Source organism: Lepidochelys kempii, chromosome 4, assembly GCF_965140265.1.
Source record: "Lepidochelys kempii isolate rLepKem1 chromosome 4, rLepKem1.hap2, whole genome shotgun sequence".
Lineage (NCBI taxonomy): Eukaryota > Metazoa > Chordata > Testudines > Cheloniidae > Lepidochelys > Lepidochelys kempii.
The window spans coordinates 100,808,070-100,828,549 of record NC_133259.1 but is presented as its reverse complement, the minus strand read 5'-3'; positions in this window follow the sequence as shown (position 1 = coordinate 100,828,549).

Sequence of the window (20,480 nt, the reverse complement as noted above, 5' to 3'; positions counted from 1 at the left end):
AAATGCTCACTTCATTTTGTAAAAGCTTGCTGCAACCTTCATTTTTGCAAAACTCTGCTGTAATCTTATTAGTTTAGTTTAGATGTGTGAATGAGGTATGTATGGATGATGGAATCAACCTCCAGCCCCAGCCTGTCCTGATGAAATAAAGTGTAAACATCCAACGGCTGAAGATGCAGACAACAGCCCGGACAAAGTAAGAGGAGTCCACCCTCAAAAGAAAAGAACAAAAGTACAATTGAAGAAACATCAAAGCCAGGTCCTAGGCTGAAAGTCATGTCTGCAATTGACGGGTGATCAATCACACCGGACCCAAAGGCAGCGTGGCACAGCAAGACCTATAGACTCTGGATTCAAACTAAAGCCTACAAAAAGGATGGGTGAGATGGAAGACTTTGAAGGGTAACATTCTGCTGCCAACATGGAAGGGCATCGGTGCATGCCCAACAGAGACCCAGCTCTTCCTTGTACCTGGCTTTCCTGGCCAGTTAGCCACCACAAACTATGAAGCCAAGCCACGAATACAAGCTACATTCGGGACTGGAAACTACACAGCAGCTGCAGAACCTGTGTGTGTGTATGAACGAACGTGTGAATGAATGTGAAACTGAATGAAATGTTTTAGCTATAACTGACTGCCTACTATGGTTCTTTTTGTATTCACAATAAATGTGATATTTTGTCTTGTCCCCTTTAATAAGATCCTGCTGGTTATTATTTTATTGGTATAACAACCCTTCTGAGGTTATGAAGTCTCATTGTGGACCCACTGTCCAGGTACCAGTCTAGGCAGTCTTCCTACTCAAGACTGTGCCACTTTCCTAGTTGCTAGTAGAAGAACCTCGGCCTGCCTGCTACTCCAGGTTCCAGCCCATGGACCCTACAATCAGCAGAGAAGGTCTGCACTGTATCCACCATTGCTGCCATTTCCCTGTCTTTTTCCTACTCTGTTCTCCACAGGCTTGATTCTCCACCACTCAGATGGGAAAACCCTTCCCTCAGGGTCAGAATCCCAGGGCTACTACTTCCTTTCTGTTTTTCTCCTTTCCTCACTACCTACCGAGAGTGACTGCAGACCTCCACACTACAGCCCTCTTCTGCTCTCACTTTCTGTCTGTATACAACCCTTTCTACTGCTGCCCAGATGCGCTGCATCTTCAATAAGTGCTTGTCATTCAAACCTAACTCTCCCCCTACCGGGTTAATTAGCCCCTTCTGAGTCAACTTAAACCCTTCAGGGGTGGTGTGGGTTGGGCACCCCATCACAATGTTCAAAGAACCCAATGGCACAGTGATTATATTATTTTCTTTGAAGTTTAATTTCCTTATCACAACAATAAGACGGAAAAAGGCCTAAGAGCACAAAGCCTCTAACCTATTTATGACTTCAGTGGACTTGGGCCCATAATAAACATTACTTCATATTCATATTTATATAATAATGGTGCACTGCGTTAAACCGTTTTTCACTGGAGAAATAGTTGGATTGTTTGGTCCCTGTAAACATTTGGGAAGCAAATCTCTCCATAAGTTTTAACATTTTTGAAATGTGTGGAAGAAAACAGTATTTTCTGATTGTTCCAGTTAAGATTAGGATACTCAGATATACAACAAAATAGATCAGAATATGGATTAGGAAAAAATGAAAAACTATGTTCAGTGAAAAGGAATTTTGAGGTGCATTCAATAGCTGTCATGTTCAAAGATATAGTGTATTAAGATAATTATTACCAGATTAATAATGTGTATATATATATAAACACACACACTATGAAAAGTGGGAGGGAGCACAAAAAGAAAGTTACCAGCCACCTTTCTTTTCACATACACTATGATTATAGCCCTGGTTACAGTAATTATCGAGTTTTTTGTGATAAAGAATATAAGCCACATTGGCCTCTTGAATATAAAGAGCAAAAAGATAAAAAAATATACCAGTATCACAAAACTATATTAAACAATGTTAAATCCACTATTTATTCATGGGCTAATATGAGATTGAAAAGCAGTGGATCAGTTAGTGGCAATATCTGAAGGCCATTTAAAACACTTTAGAGCTAAAATCAGACTTAAAGGAAAATGAAATCTCTTACCAAAGCTAACACATTCAAACAACTATGGAAATAAATGACTGTTCCCAATATACATACTTTGGGCAGCAACTACAGCTGTGGAGATGTGGTGCCTGAGAGTTACTTATGAGAGGACTTCTGCCTGTCTGGGATAGTGTGCCTATACTAGGCCACTGCAAAAGCATGTTCAAGAATGGCAACTATTTTAAAAAGGTGTAACATGCATTCCCCCTTCATGCCCTGAAGTAACCACTAAGCAATTATGGTTGTGGAAAGGTGGCAAATACAGCACAATATCAACTACCTAGCCCCATCCCCAGCACTCAGCTAAGTAAATGCTCCTCTCAGTTATTTAAGTGTAAATCCAGAGAAACTATATGGAAATCATTGGAGTCACTCCAGATTTACATGGAAGTGGCAGAGATCAGGACTTGCCCTGTGAGGAGTAATTGTTATTCTTTATGACTATGCAAAGGAAGGGGATGCTCCCTGCTCCTTCTTGTTCCTTCCACACCACTGCAAGTAGAAGCACTGTCTGCCCCAGCACATATTATTATGAGTACCTAAGCCAAGCTGCACAAGAACCGGTGAATGTCCCCAAGTTTTGTTGTCATTGCCAGAAATGGCACATTCAGAAGTTATGCCCTTTTGGAAGGGGCATCCAGCATCAGTTAGTTAATACTTTCTGAAACTTCACTCTCATGCCTGAAGTTTTACTTTGTATGATAGCTGTCTGAATGATGTAAAACCACACCGTAGAACTGATTGTGCCTGGCTGTTCCAGTGGCTCTTGTAAGGAAAGGAATTGGAGAGCAGGTCTCAAATTATTCCAGATATCATCAGGTCAGGTTACCCTGGATTTTCTTTTCCCCAAGCTTCCTTCTTGCTCTCCAGAATCTCAACTATTATTTTTTTTTAAATGCCTGCCGCCTATATGACTACAGAGAAAACCAGCATGAAATGAGTGTAACCAACACAGCAATGTCTACCTAAATCTGCAGTGAGCCTGAAACGGTAGGTAGGAGAGGTATGAACTGTTCCACTCATCTCAGTACAGGATGATGGGCATCTTGGGGTTTTCCAAATACCACAATGTTAAGTGTCAACATTGTTAATTATTTCATTGATATCAAAGCACACAAGAAAGGAGATTGAGGAACACACATCTGCATCATCTATTGTCACTCAACATTCCTTTTGGTGTTGAGTGCATAGTGCTTGAGGGAGTATCAACACATTTTCCCCCCAGTCTAATGGAGCTAAAAGGATAGAAGGAAGGAGTGGAGGCCAGGGTGGCATCTGAGCCCCACAACCAGCCAATGTACCTCACTCACCCCAAAGCAGCAGGGACCTGGTCAGCTCTGGAAGTGGGTTGTGTAGCTGTCTTCGTGCTCCAGTTTCTCCCTGTGCTGGAAGCTGTTTGCAGACTCGGACCCACGTTGCTGCCTCAGTTATGCTCAGTTCACATTTTTTCATTTTTTTTCTTTGCAACCATAAGGGCCCTATGCACATGTCTATGGTGTATCTGAATCCCACTTGAAGAGAACCACTCTTGAGGAGCCTGGCTAAGAGCAGCTTGAGAATATTTTGAACATCTTCACAATGTGCTGTGAGTACTTATATATATACACACACATTATTAATGTGTATATATATATATATATATATATATATATATAAACACACACACACTATGAAAAGTGGTTGGGCATCTCACTAGAGCAAAGCTTGTGAAAGTAATCTCACTTCTGTTTCCCCAGTTTGAGCCCTGCTCAGGATGCCTCCCACTTGTGCCCATCTGCAGCACAGAAGCACAATTCCACTAATTCCACTCTCTGCAACTCCCCTTTGTGCCTATTTACAAAAGGAGAAGTATTTTTCAAGGAAATATAAATTAAAGCAAACCATTCAAAGGGAATCTACATTATAACCCTATTTTTGTATTCCCTCCTGGCTGAGATCAATCTTCCTTGAATTATTTCAGGTTGTTTATCACCTAGATTATAAGATATTTGAGGCAAAGGCCAGGTTTATCTTCCTTTAATCATGGATTGTACTGTATAAGCAAGGCTAAACAATGAATAATATAATACTCTGGGACGAAAGATCTTCATTTTGGAAGTTCTTATACTTGGCTACATGTATTGGATTCATCTCAATTTACAGTCTTTCTTTTTACATGAGTCATAGCAATAAAGGAGTGAATATTTTCTGAGACACTTGCACTGTGATCTTCCCATATTTTTCTATTCACTGCAATCAAGGATCAGTTATAGCAACCCCATATTGCTAATAGCTACTACAACAAAAACATCACACTTACTTGGTGATAGAATTTAGAAGGGCACTTCATAGAACACATGAAGCAATTTACTACAAGTTAGTTGAATACAAACCACCAAGTTTCAGACTAGTCTGAAATGGTTCACATTGGGGATGTAGCAGAGTAGCAATTTGTAAGACAGAAGGAATGAGGAGTAGCTGGATGCAGTTTTATTTGGAATTTTATTTGGCCTAATTGGGGTAATCAGAGGTATTAGTTCAGCTATTGGCTGTTTGGATTCTGCTTGAAATTCTAAAAGCCTTACTTTGGGGGGCGGAGAGAGCTAGCAGGGGTTTTGTCTTAAGAGTCATTCCCCAGAAGCATTCTCCCAAGAGGCATTTTCCCTAGCAGGCATTTTGTCAAGACAGTCATTTCCCAGAAGTATTTTACCAAAAGCATTTTCCCTTACAGAAGTTTTCTCTAGAGTGTCATTCCCCAGAGTATTTTTCCCCAGTACAGAGAATTATTTAAGTCATGTATTTTTATTAGTTTTAAAGGTATAATCTATTTTTGCCTGTCTTAAGACAAGAAACAAACATTTGAGCACAAACTGGTCATGACCCCGATACTGCCTAATATATCCCTTGCCATAGGGTTTCTGCAGTGGGTTAAACTAACCCACCACTGACCTTGGTTTGACTTCAAGTGCTCGGAGCAGATTTTAGCCACCGTTTTTAAGTTAGGGATGGGCTTATTGCTGAACTCTATTTAGGCTTGGCAGAATTCAATTTTTATTGTTTAACAAGTTTGATATATCATATTGATTATTTTCACCATTTTTTATTTGTATTACTTTAAATGTTTACACTAGTGCAAAATTATGGGTTTTAAACTTTTCTAATTTTTACAGGTTTGCAGGAAATTATGAGGGGGTCATACAATAGAGGGATCGGACATTAATTAATTACAGTAGATGTTGAGGTTCAAAAAGTTAAAACTTTACAACTATAAAAATACAATTGTCGATATCACTTGCCAAAATACACAAAGTCAACGTTGTTAAATCAAACTAAGCTCTCAAGCAGCACTTTTCATGTTTTGACTATCTGTAAATTTTGATTGTCAGTGGAAATAGTTTTCCATTGATTTTTGTGTGTACAGTGAAATCAACATTAACAGACATTTACCAATAACAATCTAATTCTACCAAGACTAAATATATTTAGCGCCAGTTCAGAGTCACCTGTTGCTGATGCCTGGTGTTAGCAAAGGGTGATTTTTCCAAAAGTTCACCAAAGTAGGCAGCCTGTGTCCTATTAGAAGGGAGAGAAATCTCCAAGAGACAGAATGAGTGTAGAAAAAGTCACAGAGAAAGAAAAGGATTTCTTACTTGAAGATGAAGGGGAAATTTGTTCAGTGTGACTCTGGAGCCAGATCATATTCAATACACATAAGTGTATTCAAGCATTTAGTCTGTCCAATAACCAGCCTTTATAAAGTATTATTTTGGCAGAAAGAATTTTAGGTGATAAGAGCATTGCTATTTCATTTCTAATAGGAAAACAGGGGCAATTACTGAGAACCAGAGAAAGTTAAGTTTTCTTAGACATTTGGGCTGCAGCATATTACACAAAATGCAATATCAGTCGTTGCCATAATTTATAATAAAGACAATTACAGTAATCTCATCCTGTGCCTAATCATCTTCCAATTCACAATTGTCTATTATCCTAATTAGAATATGGAGCCCAATCCTGAAGTTCTTATTCAGGCAAATCTTCCATTAACTTGATTGGAAATCCTTTGTTCCGAAATAAGCTCTTTAGAATGATAGACTTCGTGTTTAATAATCAGGATTTTACTGCTGTACTGGATATACTAAAACTGATATTTAGTACACTAGGAGAAACATAAAAACTGATAGAAACAGAAATCAAACAGAGTAGGAAGGGTAAGAGTGAAAAAGAAAGAGAGTGAAAATTAAACAGCATCTCTCTTTAGTCCGACAGGAAGGAATACTGTGCAAAAAAGTTGCTGTTAGTAGCATAAAGAGATAGCGGAGTCCAATCATCAAGTTTTCACCCAGGCAAAGCGGCCACTGAATTCTGCTTGAGTAAGGATGGTATTGTGAGACTTCCTCTTACCACCCATTCAGAACCAAACACCATAGAAGTAAATAAGTAACTAAAGCCAAACTTTATTGGACTGGTTTTTACCCATCCCTAGAGTGCATATAGATTTATGTGGTCTTTAAGTGCTAATGACTAAATAACTCAGAATAACCTACCATTTGGAAATATTTATATTTGCAACTTTTCTGGAAGAAAATGTGTTCAGATATAGTTGATGTAAGTCTCAATACTAAATGTAAAGGATGAATTTTCTAAAGATGGGCCTGAACTTGAAAAGCAGATCCAATTTCCTAATCTTAAAGGAAATTCAGATTCCAAATACATTCCAGAGTCAGCTTGTGTGAGGTTTATCCAAATAACTTTTTCTTCTGCATTTTGCAGCATAAGTCTTACATAAATTGAGGTTTGATGCCCCTTACTCCCATGTGCTCACATACTGTACCATTGCTTCCAGGATGGGAGGTAGCAAGCTTTGCAAAGCTGCTAAGTCCCTCCTTCACACAGGTGGGTTGGCAGAGTTAAGGATTCAGTGAAGCATGGCTAGAGCAGCAGGGGAGACTGGGAAGGAGATTCTGCATAAAATCCCCAATTGGCAGTCCTCCTTCTGGAGCACACACACAACAATATTCTGCCCCTTGCTTGGACCTAGATGGCATACTGACCATCTAATGCACAGTGATACAAAGAATAGAGTTGTGGTAATCGAGGATAGACAATACACACTTATGAAGATGTGATAAATGAAGGGGGAGGGAAGGTAGCTCCCTTTTATGGACACCCAGCCAGCCAGTAGCTATAAAATCCCTCTTAGTAGCTGTTCTCTAATTGCTCTACCTGTAAAGGGTTAAAAAGTCTCACTGCTATGCATAGGTAAAAGAAAGTGAGTGGACACCTGGCCTAAAGAGCCTATGGAAAGGCTAGAACTTTTTAAAATTGAAACAAGACTCCCCTTTTGTCTGTCTGTTGTTGTTCTCCAGGGGAGAGGTGGCCAGGCAGAGCTATGTTGTAAGAGCTTGGGCCAGGTATGAAAAAATTATCAGTATCATACCTAGAAACTACTCATTTAAAACCCCAGATATGTAAGTAGATCAGGAAATGTCTAGGAAGATGTGATTAGGTTTATTCCTTTCATTTCATTATGGCTTATGGATTCCTCTGTGCTAATCCCAGGTGCTTTTGTTTTGCTTGTAACCTTTAAGATGGACCTCAAGAAAGCTAATCTTGATGCTTAAACCTCGTAGTTTCTCTTTTAAAATCTAGCAATAGTCTGAGTTCCCAGGTGTATTTTCTTTCCCTTTTTTTAATTAATAAAATGTACCTTTTTTTAGAACAGAATTGTATTTTTGTGTCTTAAGAGCTTTGTGCACATGTTGTTTAATTAGCTGGTGGCAACAGCTGATTTCCTTTTTTTCCTTTCTTCCGCAGATCTTCCCTGGAGTGGGGGTGAAAGGGCTTGAGAGTACCCCACAGGAAGGTATTCCCAAGTTCACCTTCCTGGGTTCTCAAAGGGGTTCCGCACTTGGGTGGTAGCAGCATCTACCAACCCAAGGTCAGAGAAAAGCTGTAATCTTGGGAGTTTAATACAAGCTTGGAGGGGCCCGTATTAAATTTTAGAATCCTTGATGGCCCCCAGCTGATGCACTCGAAGTGCCAGAGTGGGGAATTAGCATTGACAGAAGATCATTGTGTTTCTGAAAGAAAATATACTATGTTACAAAAAGTGAATTAGTTAATAGAAAGTGTGAAAGAATATCAGTGTCTGAAATGAACAGTGGGAGTTGTCAGAAAACAAACATTTCACTGAAAAGAAAGTAAGATTTTTATTAGAAATAAAAAGCCAGATTTTGCCACCCTTAGTCATAGTCATTACCTTACTAGTCAGGAATGTATTGAAACCAATGGGATTGCATGCAGAGTAAAGGCATTAGAATCAGGTAGGTCAGTTGCTATCAAGTCACAATATACTAAAAATACAAAATACATTTGTAGATATGTAATAGGCCATATTTTATTAAGAGCTATCTGATGCATGTGTTTGGACACAAATTTCCTTATGCTGAATTAGATAGATGATCAAGGTTCATGGTAAAATCACTCAGTAAGAATCTTCGGAAAGCAAAGAGAAAATTAAATCTGCTAATATTTAAAGCAAAAGGTACTGAAACAATTAAGAAGAAAATATTTTAAAAAAGATAGGGTGTGCTAGTTAAGAATGAACAGCTGCTGTACTGATTTAGATTACTGCCTCAACATAAAAAATAGCAAAATTAATTCAATAATCTAACATGGGATTATAACATGTATATGTAAAATAGCTAGAAGAGCCATAAGCAATGGATGAAAAATGTGGAAAAGTAGTATTCAATTACAGAAGTACAGATGTTCCATCAGTATATTGTATAGTGGTAGTACCATGTCTTCCACTGATAAAGAAGATAATGTCAATCTTTTTATAGGTAGCATGGGCAGACAATTCATGACAACATATGGTACGGAATCTGTGATTCAATTTAAAATCTAATTTTGTTGCAGTCCAAGATTTGCACTTATGTTACCATTATATGTTGAAGAGGCAGAATAACTAACCAATGAAAGCACAAACTATTGAAAAGGTTAAAAACTACAAATATGCAATGATTGTGAATAAAGTTATATTGCATTGATATACTCTCACTTTGTGCATATGAAAAATATTGTAAACTGAAGAGAAAGTGGCTTAAAATCCATCAGTTTCCACTCGCAAAGACTGCAGGAATGAGAAATGTTGCAAGAGTATCCCAGTGCCTTATTAACATTAGAGTTCATAATGTAGATCGGCAAGACAGACAAAGCAGTGTTATCCCCAGTTTACAGACAGAGGAACTGAGGCACATAGAGACTACAATCACACAGGAAGTTTGTGGCACAGATGGGAATTGAACCTACATTTCTTGAATCTCAGTCCAGTACCTTAAGAAGCCTGTCCTCTCTGGCAGGCAGTGCTATGAATAGAATCAGATTGCTTGTCAGGGTGAATGTTAGACAACTGTATTACATTAGTTTTGCTTTGTTTTTGATTTTTTTTTAATTGTTATGCTGGGGTCAAAGACCCATGAAGTCAGACATAAATTTCTTGAGAAAACAGGCAAAAGCCACATCTTTATAGAATCAGACCTAAACAAATCCTTACAACAGAGTGAAATAGAAGGATGTGACAGCAGGTATTTTACAGTCACTGACTTTCCCTGTTGTAGTACTCAGACAGCACAGAGTATCCTATCTGTACCAAAGCAGATTTGCCTTAACCCCAAGGCCGGAATGGTCTGTTCTGTGCTATTCAGGTTCTTATGCTGCTCACATCACTGTAGTATCTGAACACCTTCCACAAGCGATTTAAGCACTGTGACTGCATATCTGTCACTTGTTTTTTGTTTGCATGTGCAGTGGAATGTCTTGTTTTAGTAGTTTGGAGATTTTTTTTATAAATATGGTAGTTGTTTATATAAATATACTAATTGCTATGTGTTTGTTACAGAAGGAAAGGTAAAAATGTGCATTGCTCTTGCAGGAGTTCATTCCATAGTCTTAGACTGACTTGAGAAATTTCTGTCTCCTGCATAGTTGTGCTTTACTCTTATTAGTTCCTTTGTACCACAGAAGTGTAGGTGTCAATCATAGTCATCATCCTGGAGATTTTGATGATCTTTTAGATCAGTGGTTCTCAAACTTTTTTTTTTTTTTTTGCTGACCACTTGAAAACTGCAAAGAATCTCGGCAGACCACTTAATGATCTTTCCAAATGTTGTTTGTACTGTTAGCTAACTATTGTAAAGCACTTTGGATAAAAGCGCTGTATAAAAAAAACCCCTTAATTAACTTTTTTTGTACTACAAATAAAAGCAGATAACTCATATTTTAATATCAGTAGTCTTACCTTTCTGATGTGATGGATGTGGCCTCTCTCCCCCACTGTGGCAGCCCCCAAGCTGGGGCTGGGAAGGTGGAGGGTCTCTCCCCACCACAGGAGCCACAGAGCTGAGGCTTGGAAGGAGGGCCGTCTCTCCCTGACAGCCACAGCTCTGGAGTTGGGGAAAGTCGCCTCTTTCTCTGGCCGCTGCAGCCCTGCACATCCCAAATTCCCCACTCCCCCGACTTCTCACCCCACTGTCCCCTCCCACCTACCAAGACTATCCATCTAACCTTACATGTGTGTCGTCTCCAGGGTCCAGGCACCTAATTAGTGGAGTCCAGCCTACACAGCTCCACTAATTAGGTGGGTGGCCCTTCATTCTCTCGTGTGCAGCCTCCCAGGCATGCACCTTAGAGGGAACTATCCACAGACCACCTGAATGGAGTTCACGGATAACTGGTGGTCCACAGACCACAGTTTGAGAACCTTTGTTTTAGATATACTAGGTGCTTACCCTGGAGTGCTTTGAATATAGGGACCAAGACCTTGAACTTGATTTGAAGTTCTATGGCATGCCAGTGTAGAGAGCAGAGGAGAATTTTAATGTGTTTGTAATAGCCTGTGTATTAGTTGGAGTTTCCTAAGTGCTGAAGGCTTCACACGTCTGTAAGCTTCACCCCTGTAAAATCTCCACATTTTGCATTAAGAAATTGAGTACTTCAGAAACATAAGGTGAATGGTTGATGCCTAATCAGAGGTAAAAAAACATATCCCCAGCCTATGGGGTTGACAAACCAGAACATTGCCAATCCTCCCCATACTTTAACTCCAGTTAGAAGGGTAATCTAACTCCCATTGACGAAATGCAACACCCAAAGTTGAAGTTGTTTAAATCCAAAAAAATATGAACCAAGAATGTGACCTCTGTGTACTGTCTGAAGTGTCCACAACCATACAGGTTAATTGCTTTCAAAGTCCATAAGCACGCAAGCTAAAAGCAATTGTTCAAAATACCGTCAACACACAAATACAATGCATTACTGCCACTGTCAAACCAGAACTGGTACTGTATTACATATTTGGAAGACACTACATGTCAGTATGAGGAATGTGTATAGAACCTGATAGTCTCATTTATTAAAAATCTATTCTATTCCATTCTATTCATGTTTCTTATATGTATCTTCATAGCTATACTTTTTTGTTTTTTATATAACAATGTAGGTGTGCATGGTGCTTCACAATAGACAGATTATGCCAGGCAAGGATGTGGAAATTTCCCAATTCCCTTTCCAGACCAAGACATCTGGCCTTTACTAATCACTCCTGATAGCAGAAACCTCTTGATCCTCCACCAGGCAAAACATCAGATTCCCTTCCTAGCAGTATAAAACCCTCCAGGACACCCACAGTACATCACCTGAATTTACCTAATATAGAAACTGAAGAGCTGAATATGAATCTGATGGAGAGTATCTCTGTATATTCCTAGTGTTTGTTCAGTAAGATGTGAAACTTCTATATACATTAGAGACCCTGAGGAATGGTATTTATTTAATTATATTTAGGCTGCACATACTGTGCTAAAGACCTCACGGACTGTCAAAGCTCTTATCTATTAAGAACTCTTTTAATCCCTACATGTGCTTTCCCATTTAATGAAATAATCAACCTCTTTCTTAATTCAGATAATTCATAATACATATAGAGATTGAACATGAAGCTGTAATTCCATTCAAGTGTTCTACTAATATCATTGAATATCACTATTATGAAATTATGATCAAGTTTAATAATGAAATATGCAAATTTATATAGTGCAGTGAAAATATAAACCTTCATCAGTTAATTCAGTTCAGGTCCCTTTAGGTCGTGGGGCCTCTTGCCGCTGGTTTTTCTTTATTAATATTTTATTTCATAACTTAAGTTTTGAGGTTCTGACTAGGAGATTCATCTTTATTTTCATTATATATGTTTGCCTTTGATGAGATTAAGAGCTATCAAACACATCATGTGTGGTATACTCATTTCCCTCCACTTCACTGTATCTGTGTTAAGTTTTCAGATATATGTTTCAAACGTTAGCATCCATCCCAGCTAAACAGTTCTCATATATACTGAGCAAGTGGAAAGATCATTCCCACAAGCTACAGTAACTGGAAGACACCCTACAAGGTTTAAGCAGATTTGTCAGGTATTACTGTTACACTAATAAAAATGATACCAACAGGATCTTGTAAGAGGACAAGGCAAATTGCCACGTTTATTGTAAATACAACAAAATAGTCCTATATGCAATTTCTATATAGATCCATTCACACACACACACACACACACACACACATTCACACACAGACTCTACAAAAAGGTTGTTATAGTTACCAGCCTAGAGGTTGCTCGTGCCAAGTCACTGGACACGAGAGTGGAGCCGAGTCATTGTCAGATGCGCATCTGATGCTCCTGGAGGGTGGTCATAGAACCAGACTCAAAGAACATAGTCCCTGGACCCAATTTTTATGGGTCTCTGGTTCAATACAAGTCTATGGAAGTTGCTTCATCATGCTGAATTTACAACTGAGATGACCATCAATCAGCTCAATCAGCAGGTGGTACATCCATGAAGGCTCCATGATGGCTAGGTGTTATCTTCTTGTTCTTCCTTGATGAGTTTTGGGTGGATTCCAGTTCGCCCTCCGGGGGTCATCCAGTTATCTCCACTTTGCATATTCCTCGGCCCATCAATACCAAGGTTGAAATTTTTAGGATTAGGCTGGCACCATATACTAACCAATTATTTCCCTGCTTCAGGCTCTCAATTCCATGCACTCCTCATCCATTCTTTTACTTAACAACACAATCTATGACTCTTGATTAATTTAACAAGTTTTATCCCACTATCTATTTTTCCCTCTTTGGATACCAAGATTTACATAGGCATGACAAGGGGCTCCCGCAGGGGAAGAGCATCAGAGTGTTGTTTTAAGGAACAGCATTGTTTTCTCAAAGTTCTTATCACTTTCCAGCACAGACTGTTTGTCCTGTACCGGCCTGAAATAATTAGCACTTTGGCCTTGCATTTGTTACAGAGTGAAATTCAATAGCATGGAACTGTTGTTCATACCTTTTTACAATACCTATATACTCTTTTGTCTATCTTTATTTCTACTACTACATAATTATAATTCTATCATACTTATATAACTTTGAGGGCAACCCAACATTACTGGATCCTCATTTTTACCTCATTGTGCTCTCCCTATTTGTTGTAGCCACCTGTTGTCTATATTTTATGTTTAGATTGGATGTTCATGAGGACAGAGCCATCTCTTTGTTATAAGTTTGTACGTTGCCCAGCACAATAAGCTGTGGTCCCCGGACACTGTTACATTACAAATCATAATTAATTATTTCTAAATTACAAAAGATCTAAAGGGAGCAGCCAGACCTGCAGAAAATACAAGATGTACTGTGGCTGTGTGATGTTTTTTTCAGGGATATCAGTAAATGTTGGAAGTAGAGCGCACTGAGAATTTTCTGCTGAAATTGTTTGTTTTTTGTTTTCTGGGAAATGTCATTTCTGCAAAATTGAGATTTTTCCACATGAAAATATCATTTTCGTAGGGTTTTTTTTTTCTGTTCAATTTTCAGGATGGGTAGACACATATCAAAATATTTCAGTTTGCCAAACTGAAACGAAACATTTAGCTTCTGGTTAGTTCAAAGCTAATCTGTGTCTGACTAAGTTACCAGGGGTCATAGGAGTTTTGGTTCAGATTCCACAAGGTCCTTTTGCCAGAATGCAATTATTTAGAGCTCCCTGACTGGTCTACCATCCCCTGTGGTCTTTGTTTCAATAGTGGCATTTCAATATTTCACACCAGAATGCAAAACTTTAACATGATGGTTAAAATAACTCATTGGAAAATTACATTATTTTTAGGTATTCAGGATAAAATTCTGGCCCTACGGAAGTCAATGGAAGTTGTGCCATTCACTTCATTGGAGCCAGGACTTTATCCCATGTATACATATTTATCTTGCAGACACAAGTAAGGATAGCTAGCATATACAGCATTGAAAGCCAGTGAAAAAATCATGGTATCTCAGAAATTGGCAGCTCTCTCTAAAAACAAACAAACAAACAAAAATCTGACCATTTTAACTCCAGTCACTCTGTGTTTGATATGAAAAAAAAAAAAACTAAGCAGTTCAATAAGTACTTACAATATTGAATAATAATAAAAGGAGAAAAAGAAGAAATGATATGTCTGAATAAAATAAATAAACACTTCTACCTACAGCACAGGAACTCATCTTATTTTTTTGCTTGAGGGAACTGAACACACTATAACATAATGTAATCTTTAAAAGCATAATGACATAGAAGCATCTGTGAATATAGTCCATAAGTGCTGACATTGACAAATTATGTAATAGTTAATGGTATATAAGTAGGTTTGGATGCCTTCAATTCCAACTATCTTTAAATCCTTAAAAATCAGACACTTCCAATAATTTAGTGACAGTATTCCAGAAAAGTTGATTTTGTTCTGTGAAAATTCATGGTGTTGTACTATATTATAATTAGAAGAAATTGACAAGTTATAATAAATCTTCTTTCATGTGATAGACTCAAGCAAATTTTTCATTTTACAGGGTTTTCAGGAGACATAAAATTGTTGTTCTGCAAATAAGAAACCACCTATATTTTCACTTCTTTCAAGTACTGAACTGGAATAACAGTGGACCCAGCAAGTAAAGAAGAAATGCAAATTTGTATTTAGGAGAACTTTGTTTGAGTACTCTTCTGCCCTGCGGAGTTGGCAGCAACAAGGTTGGGTTCAATATCTAGGGGTTCCTTTTCAACAAGACAACACAGGATTGGCTCAACCCCCCACTCAGTAACCTGGGGAAATTACACACCACTCCTGGGCGCCTCTAGAGGCAATATTTCCCCTCTTGCAAGCACAGAGTCTCAGTGTAGAAAAGAACCATTTTAATGAAAGGAGGAAAGCCACCCAGCATTAATTAGAGAAAATGCTTTTAGCAGGATTCATAAATATAAATCAGTGAGCAAAACCCCACCCCAGACTACAGTGGGCAGTGTTTTTTGCCTCAGATTCATGAATTCTACAACCAAAAGTTCCTTTAATGCCCCCTCTCTTCTCCCTCTCAAAATCCCACTCACAGAGGTTGTTCTTGGTCAGTGAGGACCGAGAGTTCAGAGGTGCATCTGTGTGAATTCACTTCCCGTCAGGGAAGTGCGGGAGAAGGCATCCTGCTTGCTCTGCCATCCAAGTCCTTTCTCTGGCATTGCCGCCCTGCCAGCCAGCCAATACTCTATTCTTCTGGCCGAGCTGCCAGCTACTTGCCATTCCATTCCACTGGCTTCCACACCAGCTGTTCACTTTCCACTCTGCTGGCCACCTCGCCAGCCTCTCCCCTGAATACTGTAACCTTCTGCTGCCACCTGTGCCTTCTGCTGCCTTATCTACAGTGACCTCTGCGGGTTAGTCCCTTGAAGTTTCTTGTAGCAATTAGGGATTGTCAGCTCTCAGTGATTGTCAGCTCATACGTCTTGTCTACACTACACAGTTTGGTCTGCAAAAGGCAGCTTTTGCCAACAAAATAGTGGAGGCGTACACACTAAAAACATACTTTTGGTGGCAAAACGCTGCTGTTTTGCTGACAAAATAAAACCACCTTGATGAGAGGCATAAAGCTTTTTGCGGTAAAGTTAAAGTGGTAATGTGTCAGTGTAGACTCTGTCATTCGTTATGTCAATATAACAATGGTCAGCAAGTATAATAGGTCAGGGGAGGCTAAGCTGTGGAAGCCCCGCCTCTCCTCTGCCTTTTCCCCTCCCTGCTTTACCCCTTCCTCAAGGCCCCCGCCGCTGCCTGGTGTGTCCCTCCTCTCACCTCCACTCCACCTCCCCCCTCTCTGGAGGTCCCCATCACCTGCCATATCCCTCCTCTTCTCCACCCCACACAACTCTCCAAGTCCCATCATACCCCACATGCCCCACGAGACACTCTCCCCGGCCTGCCACATCCCTCCTCAGTACCCCAACCCCTTGAGCTAGCCTGGTGAAAATGAGCGAGTGAGTAAATGTGGGGAGAGTGAGCGGCAGAGGAATGGGGGATGGAATGAGCAGGGGAGTGGCCTCAGAGAAGGGGTGGGGCAGGGGGCAGGGCAAGGGTGTTCAGTTTTGTATGAGTAGAAAGTTGGCAACCCTTGAAGTGATGGGGTAGGGGCAGGGCCTCAATGGGAAGGGCAGAGCTGGGGATTAGCGTCCCCAAAGAGGGGTTTCACCTGGTGCCCATAGATATAACTGACCTCCCCTAGTATCCCACACTGCGTGTTGTGACTGCTCTGTTCATTGTTCTGAACTTGGCTTCCTGCATCTAGCTATATAGGCATGCACCCCTCCCCTTTCAAAGATCCAGGAAGCTTTGACATTCCTGAATGTGGAAAGCTCAGAGTTGCTGAGGATGCTGCTCCTGGAAGTGGAGGGGCTGTGGGAGAATTCGGAGGGAATCAAAATCATTAATATAGGATATTGCTGTCCCCGGCATGCAGGCAGGCAGAGCAGGCTGCTGCTGGACTAGACGGTGGGGTAGGGTTGGAGAGACTTCTCAAACTGCTGTCTCCCCCAACACACACACTTCCCCAACACACACTCTGTCTCTGTCTCTCTCCCTCCCCACACTCCCTGTCTAGGGTTGCCAATTTTGGTTGGACGTATTTCTGAATATTTAATCACATGACGTAATCTTTAATTGAAGATTAATCTTTAATTCTTGGAGACTCCAGGCCAATCCTGGAGGATTGTCAACCCTATCCCTGCCACACAGTTTGCCCCACTCTCCAGCCCTCTCTCCCCCCCCCCCCCCGCCCCACACATACAGGTCAGTTCAAAAGTGGCTGGCAATCTAGTAGGATGCCCATGGAACAATGTGATTGAGAAACCTGCCTCATGTGACCCTGTAACTGTCCACTGAGACATGGCAAACCTTTTCCAAAGCACCCTACAACCAGTTGCACAGTGGAATAGCTACTCACAGTGCACTGCTCTCGATGTTGATGTTGATGCAAGGAGCATATTGTGGACATTCAACAATGGTTTAATTAAAGCTGCATAACTTTTGTTGACAAAACTGTGTAGTGTAGACATAGAGTTAGTGGGGAACTTCCTTGATGAAATAGGCTGGACAGAAACACTGTCCCAACAAGTGAATTCCACTCTAGTGATTACTTAACAAAACAAAAGACTCCTAATAACACCTTAATTAGCTCTATCTTTGAACAGTAGGAAGGGGCTGGTTAAACCATGACTTGGTTTCTGAGACAGAGCAGAGCCCTCTTGCATTCCACACCCCAGCCCCCACCTTAGTGAATACATTTCAGTGAGAGTGACCCCCTCAGTCAGGACAGCCTGAATACACCAAAAACTGTGCTTTTAAACTTCAAATGTGACATGAACATAATTCTAATTGAAGACCAGTGGCTTTAATGTTTATAAAGAAATTGTTTTGAAATAGCAAAATTACAGCTATTTGTAAAGTGTCACATTTTCCTTAAAATTTTGACAGGTTACAAACCACAGAATATGCAAGTCTACAAATAACAAGTGTGTAGTCATATAGATGATTTCATTAGCTACACACATTTGATGAGATTTTCAAAAATTTGCCTAGCTTTCCTTCCAAGGAAGTCAATGATAGTTCAACTTCAATGGGAACAGAATCAGGGCAACACTGATCAATTTCAAAAATCCCATTCATGAGGAGTACTGTTATGAGTAAGGGTTCAAAGGCCAACATCTACTATTTCTTTGTTTCTATGTGGATTTTAAAATGCTGAACCTCCAGCATTAACTTTAACTTTAATGGGAGCTGCTGAGTACTCAGCACTTTTGGAAATTCAGCCACAAGTTTATGTACCTAAATATGGATTTAAGAGCCAAAGGTAGTCATCGATTTTTAAAAATCTTGCACTGAAATGCAGGTATGATTATTTCCTACTTTGTAACCTGTATTGCTCTTTGCACAGAATAGTTAGATCGGATCATTACTCCATCATAAGGAACGTAATGTAAACAGGTGCATTATTAGTATAAATGGCTCTATTGGATCACACCCCGGGGATTCAACCAGAGATCATTATGCCTCTTTAATTATGAGATACTCATAAAAACTGAAAAAAAAACCCTGAATTAATTGCACATAGTGCTCAAGTAATCAGGCTAAATGCAGGAGATTGGAGATGTGATACAAAGTCTTACAAACTGGGGCCAGGATGAAGAACTACAGCACATACCTCCTCCCATAGCAACTATTTCAGTCTAAGGACAAGGGTGGAAATTATTGCTCTCTGAATGGCAATGTGAGCAAAATGGTCCAAAATGGCATGTAATCCCAATTCCACTTTCATGTTCCCTGACTCTCATACTCCAACCCAATAAACACAGCAATTAACTTGATGCATTGCTTTCAAGATCAGAACTGGTGAATGAACATGAGACAGGCAGAAATAAAGAGGAAGAGAAAGAAGAGCCAGTAGAACAGAATATGGAGAAAAGGAAAACTCTTGAATGGAGTGAGATCAGAAAACCTGCTAACATTGGTGCTGGACAATAACATAAGACTATTTTGGGCCGTATATGAAAAAAAATAATCCATCAGATATTTTTAAAAGAATGGACTATAATGTGCCCAAGTTTGAAAGAGAAGTGGTCTTGAAAGAACAGATTGCTATCTTTTGGGAAAATAGCCCATCCAGAGAAGTGGACACATAACAGTATGGCAGACTTCTTAAAAAAATATCATGAGTTTGCTGATACCATACACATGAACAATAGTTACGACACAACTTTGGTATGAATCTACAGATAATCCATTTCCACACTCTTCTGATTGCCACAGTATCTTTTAATGGACATTCAACCAGGCTGGTCTGCCATGTGATTTGCACTGAAATACTGACATAAAGGAATAGTGCTCATTTTAAAATAAAAAAAAGTACTCAAACATTTAGTGAATTAGGCAGAAAATGATGAGCTTGTCTTTCCAGGGTGTATGGATGGGGTTGATTCCTCATCTTAGCACATTTTCTGCTAGTATGAAAAGATATGTTTCATTGATGACATTCATTAAAGATTCCCATCTTCTTGTGCTGTCAGGATGACTACTGAAATGGCAAATGTTTTTTGACAGAGGAGATGGTATGACCTGATTAAAAATATTTTGCAGGTTTTACTACTAAATTGATAATTTGGTTTCCAGCAATTCATTCACTGTAGAATCATATACTGAACATGTTTTCTCAATGTATCTTGTCCCATCAAGGACCCTGTATTGCATTACACACTTTGTTATGGCTTGTAAAAATTGCATTTTACTGATTCCCCCAAGGTAGGGACAAAATTGAAGGATTTTCAGAAAATCCAAATAAAGGTTTCTCATTTTGCAGATCTCACTATCATATGATATGTTATCTAACATCTAAAAAGTCATCTTCGTTAGTCTGATTTATTTATACCCAATTTAGGTAGATAGCTAAATAGATAGATGCAATTTCAGTTAGAAAGCAATTAAGAAAGGATGCAAAATGCTTAGGATGTCCTGGCACTGGAGAAACTCATGGATTTCCAAACTAAGGAAATCTGTTTTGCTTTTCTTTGCTTCAGAGAAATACTCCCCACTTAGCCTTTATGCTTGCTCCAATCTTGCAAAATTATTATGTGACATTCTTTTGATGGTTTCTTTTTAATGAAAAATAAAGTATTAAACTAAATATGTTCTTTATGAGCAATAACTGACACAGGAACTCCATCTGGATAGGGATTTCAAAATGATTTCTCACCATATGGATCATCTCAAGTAGCCTAAATGTTTTTGGTAGCACTAATTTTTAGATGGTTAAGTCCTAAGTCTCTTGATTGATGTCTGAGGGGAAAAACACATTGTGAAATGGCCTTAAAGTACTCAAGAAGGTTGGTAAAACACATTAAGAAGGGAGAATCACTCCATAAACGGACACAGTCCATTTGGCAAAATCATCATGACAATCCTAAGAGCATGTGCTCAGATCAGCTATGAAACCTCTCCTGATCTTGACTT